Source organism: Crinia signifera, chromosome 7 (assembly GCF_055691185.1).
Source record: "Crinia signifera chromosome 7, ASM5569118v1, whole genome shotgun sequence".
NCBI classification, from domain to species: Eukaryota; Metazoa; Chordata; class Amphibia; order Anura; family Myobatrachidae; genus Crinia; species Crinia signifera.
The window spans coordinates 1,042,353-1,056,452 of NC_139223.1; the positions used below are offsets into that span (position 1 = coordinate 1,042,353).

At 44.4% G+C, this 14,100-nt stretch overlaps 1 protein-coding gene across 2 annotated transcripts in view; it reads right to left on the minus strand.

The window, feature by feature from the left end:
* LOC146019704 (phosphatidylserine decarboxylase proenzyme, mitochondrial-like) overlaps positions 1–10,853 on the minus strand; it is an 88,489-nt gene extending 77,636 nt beyond the window's left edge. Inside the window, exon 1 of one of the 2 annotated variants that reach the window (XM_083152187.1) lies at positions 10,835–10,853. The gene's annotated coding sequence lies outside the window, so the exon portion shown is untranslated. Of the gene's footprint in view, positions 1–10,739 lie in introns of both variants that reach the window. The other variant, XM_083152186.1, reaches the window with a different exon arrangement.
* Between the last annotated feature and the right edge of the window lie 3,247 nt (positions 10,854–14,100).

A 14,100-nucleotide genomic window follows, 5' to 3' on the forward strand; every position in this document is an offset into this window, starting at 1 on the left:
TGCATGGCCTGCTTGGTAGAACCGTGCAAGGTCACAGACCAAACAGACTACGGCAAGACAAACTACGGCAATAAAAAACTGGACTGGACTGAGACAGGACATGGACTGAGACAGGACATGGACTGAGATCGGCAGGATCACCGACAGGGGGGTCTGAGGGTACTTGAGTGCCGGGCCCCGCCGCTCTGACAGAGGGCAGCACGGTCACAGGCTGTCACTCACCCCCGCGGTTGGCTGCCCCTTCACTGTCCAGCTTGAGCCCTCTCTCCCACCCGCCGCCTAGCTCCGAGTTGAGTACGAGCATGGCGGCCGCGGTGGCACATTGTGACTGTGCACTCACTGCGCAGTCACATGCAGCCTACAATCTCAGTGTGTCACCCAAAAATCATATACAAAAAGGCCAGGAACCTCCGTCAAGAACTAGTCTCAAGTTTCATTCAACCAAACACACAAAAAAATAAAAAACAAACTAAAGGATTTCACCACTGCCTCAATTGCAAGGCATGTAGAAATCAGAACATCACCTCAACAAAACCTATCACCAACTTCACATCCAATGTTACAAAAAAAGAATACAGTATAAAAGATCACATTTCATGTGAAACTGAAGGAGTCATTTATCTTCTCTGCTGCCCGTGCGGCCTACAATATATTGGACAGACAAAGAGACAATTAAAAATCAGACTATCGGAGCACATATATAATATCAAGAGAGGCCTCATCACCCATAGTGTATCGAATCACTTTCTACAAACCCACAATAAAGATCCCTCCGGTCTACAATTCATGGCAATAAAAAAAGTAAACCAACACTGGAGAGGAGGTGATTATATAAAAACACTCAAACAAACAGAAACAAAATGGATTTTTGAGCTAAAAACTTTGTTACCTATGGGCTTGAACATTGACTTCGAGCTTAATGCTTTCTTGTAAAATTACCACTCTTTAATTAAAACCTTCCCACAACCAATAACATTCTCTTTTTCTTTTTCATTTTTTCTTTTCTATTTTTCAAAAAAACACCTTGTATCTTTTTTAAGGACAATTGTCCAATTTTATTCCCCAAACTAAGTTGTTAATGGGCCAGCATGAGGTTCCCACCAAAACTCATGCTCATGTCCGTTTTTAATAAAGTTTAAAAAAAAAAAATAAATAAATAAAAAAATTTCTCTTTGCTAAATAAATAGCCACACGGAACCCAATTAAAGCCATTCTTGAAAAAGTGCTTTACAGCACGAAACGCGTAGAAGGCAGCTCCGTGGTCCCCCAAGCGTGCCCCACTCCTCTCAACTACAGCCGGAATAACATCTCTTCTGAAGCGGCACCCAATGCCAAAGTGACACCGCGCTGACGGGAGAAAAGGAGGAGACGTGCGGCAATTCCAACAGCCGCAGAAAGCTGATCTCTCACCCCGCAAGCACCCGGTGCCGGCACCAGAGGTAGGGAGAGTTAGTTGTACGCTATCCACGGACATTCATATTGGCTCAAAGGAGCTGTAAGCATTCATTTCTAACCCATTTTATTTTCAGGTGTTTTTCATTCTTATTTTTCTGTCCTTATTTCTCTATCCTTTAATTAGCGCTCATTTCTCCAAACTTTCTTAACGTATTTTTCAATTGAGCTGCTTTATATATTCTCCAAAGTCCAGCGCAGTGAGCAAACAAATTCTTTACTATATCTTTAAAAAATCACTGCAGCAGGAAATATGTCACACCAATACAAATCACTACATCTCACTTATCAAATAAAAAGGAACAACCTGGACGATATTTTTTCAAAAGACTCCCCAATATACACGCCCCCAAATGAGGAAGATGGCTTTCAGGCACAGTTTTTAAAACTAGAAAAACTTTACAGCCAAGAAGCAAGACAGTGGTGGGAGATTACCACCTTGAAAAAATATTTAGAAAATAATTTAATTCCAAGAGGACTACGAATAGGCAAAAACGTTACGTTCGAGCCTACGCAGTCCACCTTTCATACAAAATGGAATACAATCCTGGACAAATGTTCCAAGGAATTAATACAATTAATTATAGAGGATAGAACGAACAGCCTCTCTCTTATCACGGAAAGCATCACCACATATGAAAAACGTTTTGAAACCCTTTCTACAATGGAAGATTTCAAGAATTTAATTAAAATGACAAATGAAAAAATCACAAAAATTGAGGACAATTTGATACAAGTCAAACAGAGAAAATTCAGAAGGGATACAGAAGAACTCCCTCTATACCCCGTGAATGAAAAAAGACAACAACCAGGACGCACCACCAATCGGCACAACAAAACAGAGATAACACAGCAACCAAGACATAACACCTACAACCGATACACTCAGATGGACAGACTGCAACAACCGGTGTTTACACACCAACAGAGACAACAATGGAATCACCAAAATAAACAATATTCAAATAAAGAACCCCTCATCAAACAGCCACCCAGTACCTACAAAAGGACCTACCAAGCATACAACAAAAACAACTTCACATATACCAATCCGAACGCATTGGCAAAAGCATCATTTGAACAAGGCAAAAAAGACGCAGCAAGTGAAGAAAATGAAGAATTCAAACAACTACTTACAAAAATCACTAAAATCTCAGACAATCAACCGCAAGAAATGACCACAAAACGAAAACACCAATCAAAAAGAATATTTGTTGAAGAATCAGAGGATGAAAGTGATGAAGAAGATTTTTTAGACCACCCTCAGGGACACAAAAAACCACCCGAGTCAACACCAAGAACCAAGAAACAAAGAAATTTAAAAGAAAAAAGAGAGAATGCAGAGGCGGCTCAAAAATAAGAAATCACAACACTACTGAAGGAAAAACCACAGTCTTCAACCTCAGCAAAAGAGAACTTAGTCAAGAAGAAACCACACTTCTACAAAAAGGACTTAAGTTCGCTCCCGATTCCAAAATGGACAAATTTAATTTATACATTGACACTCATAAATTTATCAGAAAGTTAAATCTAAAGAAATTCTTCGCAAAAAACACACAACCACCAATAGAAAATCCAACCGGTCAAGAAATAACTACCTTCAAACCAAAGTCCACATTCAATCCAACCTTCTGTAAAAGTTCATACATCGAAACATTTCAAAAAGCAGTTGAAAATGAAATTGATAACATTCCAGAAAAAACACACAGGAAAATCAATTTAACATCTGAAGAAAGGAAAGCACTAAAAAATCTAAGAGAAGATGAAACCATCGTTATAAAACCAGCCGACAAAGGCGGAGGAGTCGTAGTACAGGATAAAACTATGTACGAAACCGAGGTATCACGGCTACTATCGGATAAAACTACATACCAGACCCTCCCAGGCGACCCGACCTCCAAATTTCAGGAAAAACTCACAGCTATCCTTGATGAGGCTTTCCTTTTGGGCATCATAAATCAGAATGAACACAAATATATCAAGGTCACTCATCCAAAAATTCCAACTTTTTACTGTCTGCCAAAGGTACATAAAAACTCCACACATCCACCAGGCCGTCCAATAGTTTCTGGAATTAATTCAATCTCTTCAAATTTTTCAGTTGTTCTAGATTCATACCTTCAACCATTAGTTTCATCCCAACCAAGCTACCTAAAGGACACCATACATATCCTACAGATTCTGGAAAATCTTGAATGGAAAGAAGAATTTATCCTGTGTACAAGTGATGTCACCTCCTTGTACACATCAATCCGCCACAAAGAAGGATGCGACCATACTTTACATTACCTCATGAAAACCAAACTCCCAAACAATAAAATAAATTTCATCATGGAAGGCATAGACTTCATTTTAAACCATAACTACTTTTGGAATGATGGGGTCTTCTACATCCAGACCTGTGGCACTGCGATGGGGACCCCCTTCGCCCCATCGTATGCAAATTTGTTTGTGTCCAAATGGGAGGAAGACTGGATATGGTCAAACTCCACCCACAGAAAAAACATCATTTTATGGAAACGTTTTATGGACGACATAATCTTCGTGTGGGGGGGCAGTGAAGAAGAACTAAAAGAATTCTGCATGTACCTCAACTCAAACCAACTCAACCTGCAGTTCACTACCGTCACAAGCAAAGAAAAGATTATATTTTTGGACCTCGAAATCTCAATCAAAGAAGGGAACATCACAACACAAACCTACACAAAACCGGTCGATGGGAACAATATCCTCCCAGTAAACAGCAACCACCATAGAAACTGCATCAAAAACATACCTTTAGGACAATACAGAAGACTTCGTAGAAACTGCACAAACCAGGACACATTTCTAGAACAAACAGAAGTACTCACACAGAATTTCATTCAAAAGGGATACAAAGAAGACAAATTAAGACACCAATTGGACACTGTAAAAAACCTTAACCGTGAAGAAACAATTAAATACCAAGCCAACAAACAAAAGACAGACAACAACATTACCTTCATCACCCAATTCAACAGTGAGCACAAAATTTTTGAAGATATACTAAAAAAGAACTGGCATCTGTTAAGATTGGATGATGATTTAAAACCACTAATAACAGAAAACCCCAAAATCATATACAAAAAGGCCAGGAACCTCCGTCAAGAACTAGTCTCAAGTTTCATTCAACCAAACACACAAAAAAATAAAAAACAAACTAAAGGATTTCACCACTGCCTCAATTGCAAGGCATGTAGAAATCAGAACATCACCTCAACAAAACCTATCACCAACTTCACATCCAATGTTACAAAAAAAGAATACAGTATAAAAGATCACATTTCATGTGAAACTGAAGGAGTCATTTATCTTCTCTGCTGCCCGTGCGGCCTACAATATATTGGACAGACAAAGAGACAATTAAAAATCAGACTATCGGAGCACATATATAATATCAAGAGAGGCCTCATCACCCATAGTGTATCAAATCACTTTCTACAAACCCACAATAAAGATCCCTCCGGTCTACAATTCATGGCAATAAAAAAAGTAAACCAACACTGGAGAGGAGGTGATTTTATAAAAACACTCAAACAAACAGAAACAAAATGGATTTTTGAGCTAAAAACTTTGTTACCTATGGGCTTGAACATTGACTTCGAGCTTAATGCTTTCTTGTAAAATTACCACTCTTTAATTAAAACCTTCCCACAACCAATAACATTCTCTTTTTCTTTTTCATTTTTTCTTTTCTATTTTTCAAAAAAAACACCTTGTATCTTTTTTAAGGACAATTGTCCAATTTTATTCCCCAAACTAAGTTGTTAATGGGCCAGCATGAGGTTCCCACCAAAACTCATGCTCATGTCCGTTTTTAATAAAGTTTTAAAAAAAAAATAAAAAATAAAAAAATTTCTCTTTGCTAAATAAATAGCCACACGGAACCCAATTAAAGCCATTCTTGAAAAAGTGCTTTACAGCACGAAACGCGTAGAAGGCAGCTCCGTGGTCCCCCAAGCGTGCCCCACTCCTCTCAACTACAGCCGGAATAACATCTCTTCTGAAGCGGCACCCGATGCCAAAGTGACACCGCGCTGACGGGAGAAAAGGAGGAGACGTGCGGCAATTCCAACAGCCGCAGAAAGCTGATCTCTCACCCCGCAAGCACCCGGTGCCGGCACCAGAGGTAGGGAGAGTTAGTTGTACGCTATCCACGGACATTCATATTGGCTCAAAGGAGCTGTAAGCATTCATTTCTAACCCATTTTATTTTCAGGTGTTTTTCATTCTTATTTTTCTGTCCTTATTTCTCTATCCTTTAATTAGCGCTCATTTCTCCAAACTTTCTCAGTGTGTCACTGTCACTGACAAGACAGCCGCCGGCACCGGGTTTTTTCAAAGGAAGCCCCAACTGCGGCGTGACGTCATGACGTCACGCCGCTCGTGACTGACAGCCAACCGGAGAGCAGCACAGCAGCACAGTCATGAGACTGCTGCATGCTGCGCGATATGTAGAGAGGAGCTGCCAGACCTGGTCCCTGCCTGGCCTCAAGGTACCGGGGGGGAGGGGGGGTGGTTTGCAGTCAGGGGGGGGTGGTTTGGTGTCGGGGGTGGGGGCCCGGGATTTTGTCAGTCCCGGGCCCCAAAATTTCTGACAGCAGCCCTGGAGACAGGACATGGACTGAGACAGGGCATGGACTGAGACAGGACTAGACTCAGCACCAGAATTATTTTTTTGTAGGCCTGTTATAATGTTAGAACGTCACTGCTGGCGATCCGCCGGCTGCCTGCCTCACCATCTGACTGAGATGCGCGTGTGTCTCACGCGCACGCGCGTCTCAATCTCCGTCGGTGGGGCGACGGAAAACCTGTCCGTCTCCACTTCAGGGAGACGGACAGGGTTATGGGGAGGTGCGGCAGGCGGCAGGAACCCCGGGTGACCGCCGACAAGCCAGCGGTGACCCGGGGGAAGCGCCATCGGAAGGGGACGCGCACGCCTCTCGTGTGCGCGCATCCCCTTCTCGCTATAGAGATGGCGCTGGCGGGGGATGGCGGCTGGCATCGCCATCGCCATCCCCTGCAAAGATGGGACCTGCCCCATCTGTATAGGAAATACTTTCGTTAAGACCCCGTGGCTCTAGTGTTCCCAAATGTTTTTTTTACCTATTGTCTCCCCTAATCGAGGAGGGTATATGGTCAATCATCCTTTAACCCCTTGAGTGGTGGATTTTGCTGCGGCAGGGTAAACCTACCAGGGTAGGTATGTCCTGCCCCAGCAAAACCCACCACAGAGCATAGCCTAAGTGTCCGGGCACCGCCCTCACCTCCGCTCCGCTGGAGCTCCTCTGCCACTGCCCCAGCAGTCAGTCACAGCAGTGACTACATATGGCAGGTTTGGGATGTTTCGGGTGGCTCAGGAAGACTCTGAACTCCTGAGCGCTCCCAAGTTCCCTGAGCCCCCCTCGAATATCCCCGAGCCTGCCGCCTGCTCCCTGCAAATAATGGTGGTGGGGGCAGCGGCAGAGGAGATCCGGCATATGATCGCTGGAGCAGAGCGGTGTAAGGCAGCAACCGGAGGGGATGGGAGAGGAGTTGTGGGTTGCCTGGACAGGTGATGCGCCAGTGGTGCCCAGCTGCAGGCACTACTGGCACACACCTTGATATTAGTGGTATGCCTGGATATTTTCCGGTACAGCCCGCTGCGGCAGCGCAGCTGAGCCCGGAAAATTTCCGAACATACCATATCAAGTGGTTAATGGATGGAATGTAATGCATGGCATATCTCTAAAAAATGCCATGCTACTGGCTGCTCGCTGTGACCTGTTTGGATGGCAGCGCTGATACTTGATCGATGGGCTGCCATTCGTTCTTTACATTTACGGTCTGTTTTCCCCACATATGATTTGCCACATGGGCAAATTAGCTGGGACACCACAAAAGTGGAATTACAAGTTAATTGATGACGAAAATGTATCTTATTTCCATTGAAAGGGTGTGAGAATTGACTGCCAGGTAGCAAAAATTGACAGGTAACAGAGCTACATTTCAAACTGCCCAGTTTTTTGTTTTGAGTTAGAAAATTTTGTCTCTACCATTACTGGATATTGTGAAATGTCTGTTTTGACAAGCCAATTGCGTAAGTTTTTTCCCCTACAATAACATGGCATTAATTGTGTGTTATTCAAAGAAAGCTGAGGGTCATTACAGACAATGGGCCAATGTTTTTTAGTTATGTTATTTACTTCTAGGGATTTGATGTTGTAACTACTCACCCAGTGGAACTTTTTACTTTTCTGTTGATTATTTCATCGCTCAGCTCTATTCATAGCTAGGACTTTAGCGTCAGTAGATAATAGCTAGGACTTTAGCGTCAGTAGATAATAGCTAGGACTTTAGCGTCAGTAGATAATAATTGTGGGCATGAGTAATGAGTAGCCCCTTTGGAAGAACTTTTCTACAGGTTGGTCTATTTGTAAACTGGCCATTTCTAGACGGCTATTGATTTGTCGGTACTTGTTTCCTATCTGGACGCCCAGGATTTCTACGTACGGCACCGTAATGAAATCGGATCGCATCGCATCGGATACCACAAATGCACATACACGATATTGAACGATGCGATGCGATTCGATTTCCCATAGGAAACAATGTTAAATGGATCAATTTCCCCAAATCAGCATAGGGAAGAATGGTAAATGGGCCAGAAACCCCCAAAAAACCCACAGAGCAGTGGAATGTCCCCCCAAAAGTAGTTGACGCCACCCCGACATCAACGTCAACCCGAAGCGTGGCGAGCGCAGCGAGCCCGCGAGGGGCGGCAGTACGCATCCTCCGACCTTTTCATGCCCTACTATCCACTAGGGCGTGGAGTGAGAATAGAATAGTGTGGCGAGCGCAGCGAGCCACCGAGCCCGAAGCGCGGCGAGCGCAGCGAGGGGACGCGGATACCTTCACAGGTAAACGCGTCCCTTCGCGGGCTTCCCAGGTAAACGCGTCGCCATGGACACCTGGGAAGCCCGCGAGGGGACTGCTCTGTGGTTTTTTTTGGGGTTTCTGGCCCATTTATCATTCTTCCCTGATTTGGGTAAATTGATCCATTTAACATTGTTTCCTATGGAAAATCGAATCGGATCGCGATCCGATTTTTATACGGAGAATAGCATGGTAAGCAATTAACGTAGCAGGCGCCCAGATAGGAAACAAGTACCGATTTGTCTTATACGTATCTTCTGGGAGAATGAAAGTCCTCTCACCAGACCTCTAGGATGACAACTTGATGCTGCGTATTTCTGTCAGTCGGTTTATATAGACTGATAAATTCATTTTACCATTTTCAATAGTTACTTTTACATCTAGAAAATTAATGCTAGTTTAACTAAAGACAAATGTAAATTTTATTGGACTTTTCGTACTATTATGTTCTAAGAGCTTTATCAATGCCTCATCTGATCCTTTCCAACTCACACATAAATCATCGATGTATTGACCAAACATCAATACATCATTAGCAACCGATTGTGACCTGATGAACAAATCCTCTTCAATGGCAAACATTACCACATTCGCATACACAGGGGCGGCACTAGATCCCATGGCACACCCCTGGACTTATAAATAAATTATTAAATTATTGCCAGCACCTGCGGTGAAACACCTTTACCTAGTTCCCCACAGGTGCTGGCAATCATACATTACCAGGGAAGCCCAGGAACAGAGCATTGTGTCCTCCTGGAGAGGGGCATGCTGGGAGGTATGGATAATGTAGGATTGCCAGCACCTGTGGGGAGCTAGGTAACTGATAAGAACGGTGTCACCACAGGTGCTGGCAATCAGACATTACCAGAGAAGTTCAGGAACAGAGCATTGAGTCGTCCTGGAGAGGGGTATGCTGGGAGGTATGGATAATGTAGGATTGCCAGCACCTGTGGGGAGCTAGGTAACTGATAAGAAAGGTGTCACCACAGGTGCTGGCAATCATACATTACCAGGGAAGCCCAGGAACAGAGCATTGTGTCCTCCTGAAGAGGGGCATGCTGGGAGGTATGGATAATGTATGATTGCCAGCACCTGTGGGGAGCTAGGTAACTGATAAGAAAGGTGTCACCACAGGTGCTGCAATCATACATTACCAGGGAAGCCCAGGAACAGAGCATTGTGTCCTCCTGGAGAGGGGCATGCTGGGAGGTATGGATAATGTAGGCATGCCAGCACCCGTGGAAAAACACCTTTACCTAGCTCCCCACAGGTGCTGGCAATCATACATTACCAGGGAAGTCCAGGAACAGAGCATGAGCATGAGTCTCCCTCATGGAGAGGGTCAGGTAGGCCAGAGGTTCCCAAACGTGGTCCTCAAGGCACCCCAACAGTCCAGGTATTAAGTATATCCATGCCTGGCCACAGGTGACTTAATTAGTAACTCAGTCAGTCTGATTTAACCATCTGTGCTGAGCCATGGATAGACCTAAAGGTGCGTACCCACGGTACGATTTATGTTCCGTAAGATATCATATACAATTCCCCAGAAAAGTCCTGGTGGTTAAAAAGCATAAGATTTGTGCTTAAAATAAGGTACGATGTGCATAAGATATAGCAAACGATCTGACGTCACAGCTATACTACACTATACTATCTTATGCTTTCTAGACAGAATTGGGTTGCATGTTCACCCAATCAGCTCCCTCTCATACGACCTGCGGGAGCGCGCATCGTACGTCGGATAGTGCATACACACGGTAAGATATAGTGCACTATCTAGCATGCTATTCGAAACTGGCTAGATAGTGTGCTAGATTGTGCACTATATCTTACCGTGGGTACGCAGCTTAAAACCTGGACCGTTGGGGTGCCTTGAGGACCGCGATTGGGAACCTCTGAGGTAGGGTTACCACCTAGTCCCTTTAATTCCGGACACATGTTAATTACACAGGTTCTGTGGCAGTTTAAAATCAGGTGAAGTGGAGTCTTGAAGTCAGCCAGCCACAGAACCTGTGTAATTAATATGTGTCCGGAATTAAAGGGACTAGGTGGTAACCCTACTCTGAGGTAGGCAATATAGTGTACACAGTGTATAGCAGGCATTCCCAACCACGGTCCTCAAGGCACACCAACAGTGCAGGTTTTTGTGATATACAGGCTTCAGCACAGATGGTTTAATCAGAATCACTAAGGTACTAATTAAGTCACCTGTGCTGAAGCCTGGATATCACTAAAACCTGCACTGTTGATGTGCCTTGAGGACCGTGGTTGGGAATGCCTGGTGTATAGTGTAGTAGAAGCAGGATACATAATCTTGTAAGACAGAGGGAACACAAAGTAACACTTACACACGTTCTCCTTTTCTTCACAGTCACATATATCTATATACTACACACACACACATATATATACATATGTAGCCCACAGGCTGTGAGATCATCACCCGAGAGGAGCCAGCCAATCAGAGAGCAGAGAGAGGAAGTGATGACGGGGCGGACTCTGACCACTAGACCCTGACTACATGTCTTTCCTGAAGCCTTAAAGAGACACACACTGTAATATTGTGTTAGCAGCACAGTGCTAGAGGAAGCTGCTATGTTACAGAGAGAGGCTTTGGTAGCTGAGAATATAATGTGCCTCTCACTGCACGCTCTGTATACATCCACTCACTGCACGCTCTGTATACATCCACTCACTGCACACTCTGTATACATCCACTCACTGCACACTCTGTATACATCCACTCACTGCACGCTCTGTATACATCCACTCACTGCACGCTCTTTATACATCCACTCACTGCACGCTCTCACTGCATGCTATGTATACATCCACTCATTGTACGCTCTCACTGCACTCTCTGTATATATCATCTCACTGCACGCTCTGTATACACCCACTCACTACACGCTCTCACTGCACTCTATGTATATATCCTCGCACTGCACGCTCTGTATACACCCACTCACTACAGGCTCTCACTGCAATCTATGTATATCTCCTCGCACTGCACGCTCACTGCACTCTATGTATATATCCTCTCACTGCGCACTCTGTATACATCCACTCACTGCACGCTCTCACTGCACTCTCTGTATATATCCTCTCACTGCATGCTCTGTAAACATACACTCACTGCACGCTCTCACTGCACTCTCTGTATACATACTCTCACTGCACTCTCTGTATAAATCCACTCACTGCAAGCTCTGTATACTGTACACCCACTCACTACACTCACTCACTGCAATCTATGTATATCTCCTCGCACTGCACGCTCTGTATACACCCACTCACTACACGCTCTCACTGCAATCTATGTATATCTCCTTGCACTGCACGCTCTCACTGCACTCTATGTATATATCCTCTCACTGCGCGCTCTGTATCCATCCACTCACTGCACGCTCTCACTGCACTCTCTGTATACATACTCTCACTGCACTCTCTGTATACATACTCTCACTGCACTCTCTGTATAAATCCACTCACTGCAAGCTCTGTATACTGTACATCCACTCTGCACGCTCTGTATATATCCTCTTACTGCACACTCTGTATACTGTACATCCGCTCACTGCACTCTGTATACATCCTCTCACTGCACTCTGTATACATCCTCTCACTGCACTCTATGCATACATCCATTCACTGTACGCTCTGTATACTGTACATCCGCTCACTGCACTCTCTGTATACATCCACCGACTGCACGCTCTGTATACATCCACTCACTGCACTGTCTGTATACATCCACCCACTGCACGCTCTGTATACATCCACTTACTGCATGCTCTGTATACTGTACATCTGCTCACTGCACGCTCTGTATACATCCTCTCACTGCACACTCTGTATATTGTACATCCTCTCACTGCACGCTCTGCATAAATCCACACACTGAACGCTCTGTATACATCCACTCACTGCACGCTCTGTATACATCCACTCACTGCACTTTCTGTATTCACTCACTCAGTACACGCTCGCACTGCACTCTCTGTATATATCCTCTCACTGTACACTCTGTATACACCCACTCACTGCATGCTCTCACTGCACTCTCTGTATACATCCTCTCACTGCACTCTCTGTATAAATCCACTCAATGCAAGCTCTGTATACTGTACATCCACTCACTGCACACTCTGTATATATATATACAGTAACTGCACGCTCTGTATACTGTACATCCGCTCACTGCACTCTCTGTATAAATCCTCTTACTGCACACTCGGTATACTGTACATCTGCTCACTGCACTCTGTATACATCCTCTCGCTGCACTCTATGCATACATACATCCATTCACTGTACGCTCTGTATACTGTACATCCGCTCACTGCACTCTCTGTATACATCCACCCAATGTACGCTCTGTATACATCCACTCACTGCACGCTCTGTATATTGTACATCTGCTCACTGCATGTTCTGTATACATGCTCTCACTGCACTCTCTGTATACATCCATTCACTGCACACTCTGTATAAATCCACTCACTGCACACTCTGTATACATCCACTCACTGCATGCTCTGTATACATCCACTCACTACACTACACGCTCGCACTGCACTCTCTGTATATATCCTCTCACTGCACACTCTGTATACACCTACTCACTACACGCTCTCACTGCACTCTCTGTATACATCCTCCTCAATGCAAGCTATGTATACTGTACATCCACTCACTGCACACTCTGTATATATACACTAACTGTACGCTCTGTATACTGTACATCTGTTCACTACACTCTCTGTATATATCCTCTAACTGCACGCTCTGTATACACCCACTCACTGAACTCTATCTATATATCCTATCACTGCACGCTCTGTATACATCCACTCACTGCACTCTCTGTATACATCCTCTCACTGCACTCTCTGTATAAATCTACTCACTGCAAGCTCTGTATACTGTACATCTGCTCACTGCACGCTCTGTATACATCCTCTCACTGCACACTCTGTATATTGTACATCCGTTCACTGCACGCTCTGTATACATCCTCTCACTGCACGCTCTGCATAAATCCACACACTGAACGCTCTGTATACATCCACTCACTGCATGCTCTCACTGCACGCTCTGTATACATCCACTCACTGCACTTTCTGTATACACTCACTCAGTACACGCTCACACTGCACTCTCTGTATACATCCTCTTACTGCACACTCTGTATACTGTACATCCGCTCACTGCACTCTGTTTACATCCTCTCACTGCACTCTGTATACATCCTCTCACTGCACTCTATGCATACATCCATTCACTGTACGCTCTGTATACTGTACATCCGCTCACTGCACTCTCTGTATACATCCACCGACTGCACGCTCTGTATACATCCACTCACTGCACTGTCTGTATACATCCACCCACTGCACGCTCTGTATACATCCACTCACTGCACGCTCTGTATACTGTACATCTGCTCACTGCACGCTCTGTATACATCCTCTCACTGCACACTCTGTATATTGTACATCCGTTCACTGCACGCTCTGTATACATCCTCTCACTGCACGCTCTGCATAAATCCACACACTGAACGCTCTGTATACATCCACTCACTGCATGCTCTCACTGCACGCTCTGTATACATCCACTCACTGCACTTTCTGTATACACTCACTCAGTACACGCTTGCACTGCACTCTCTGTATATATCCTCTCACTGCACACTCTGTATACACC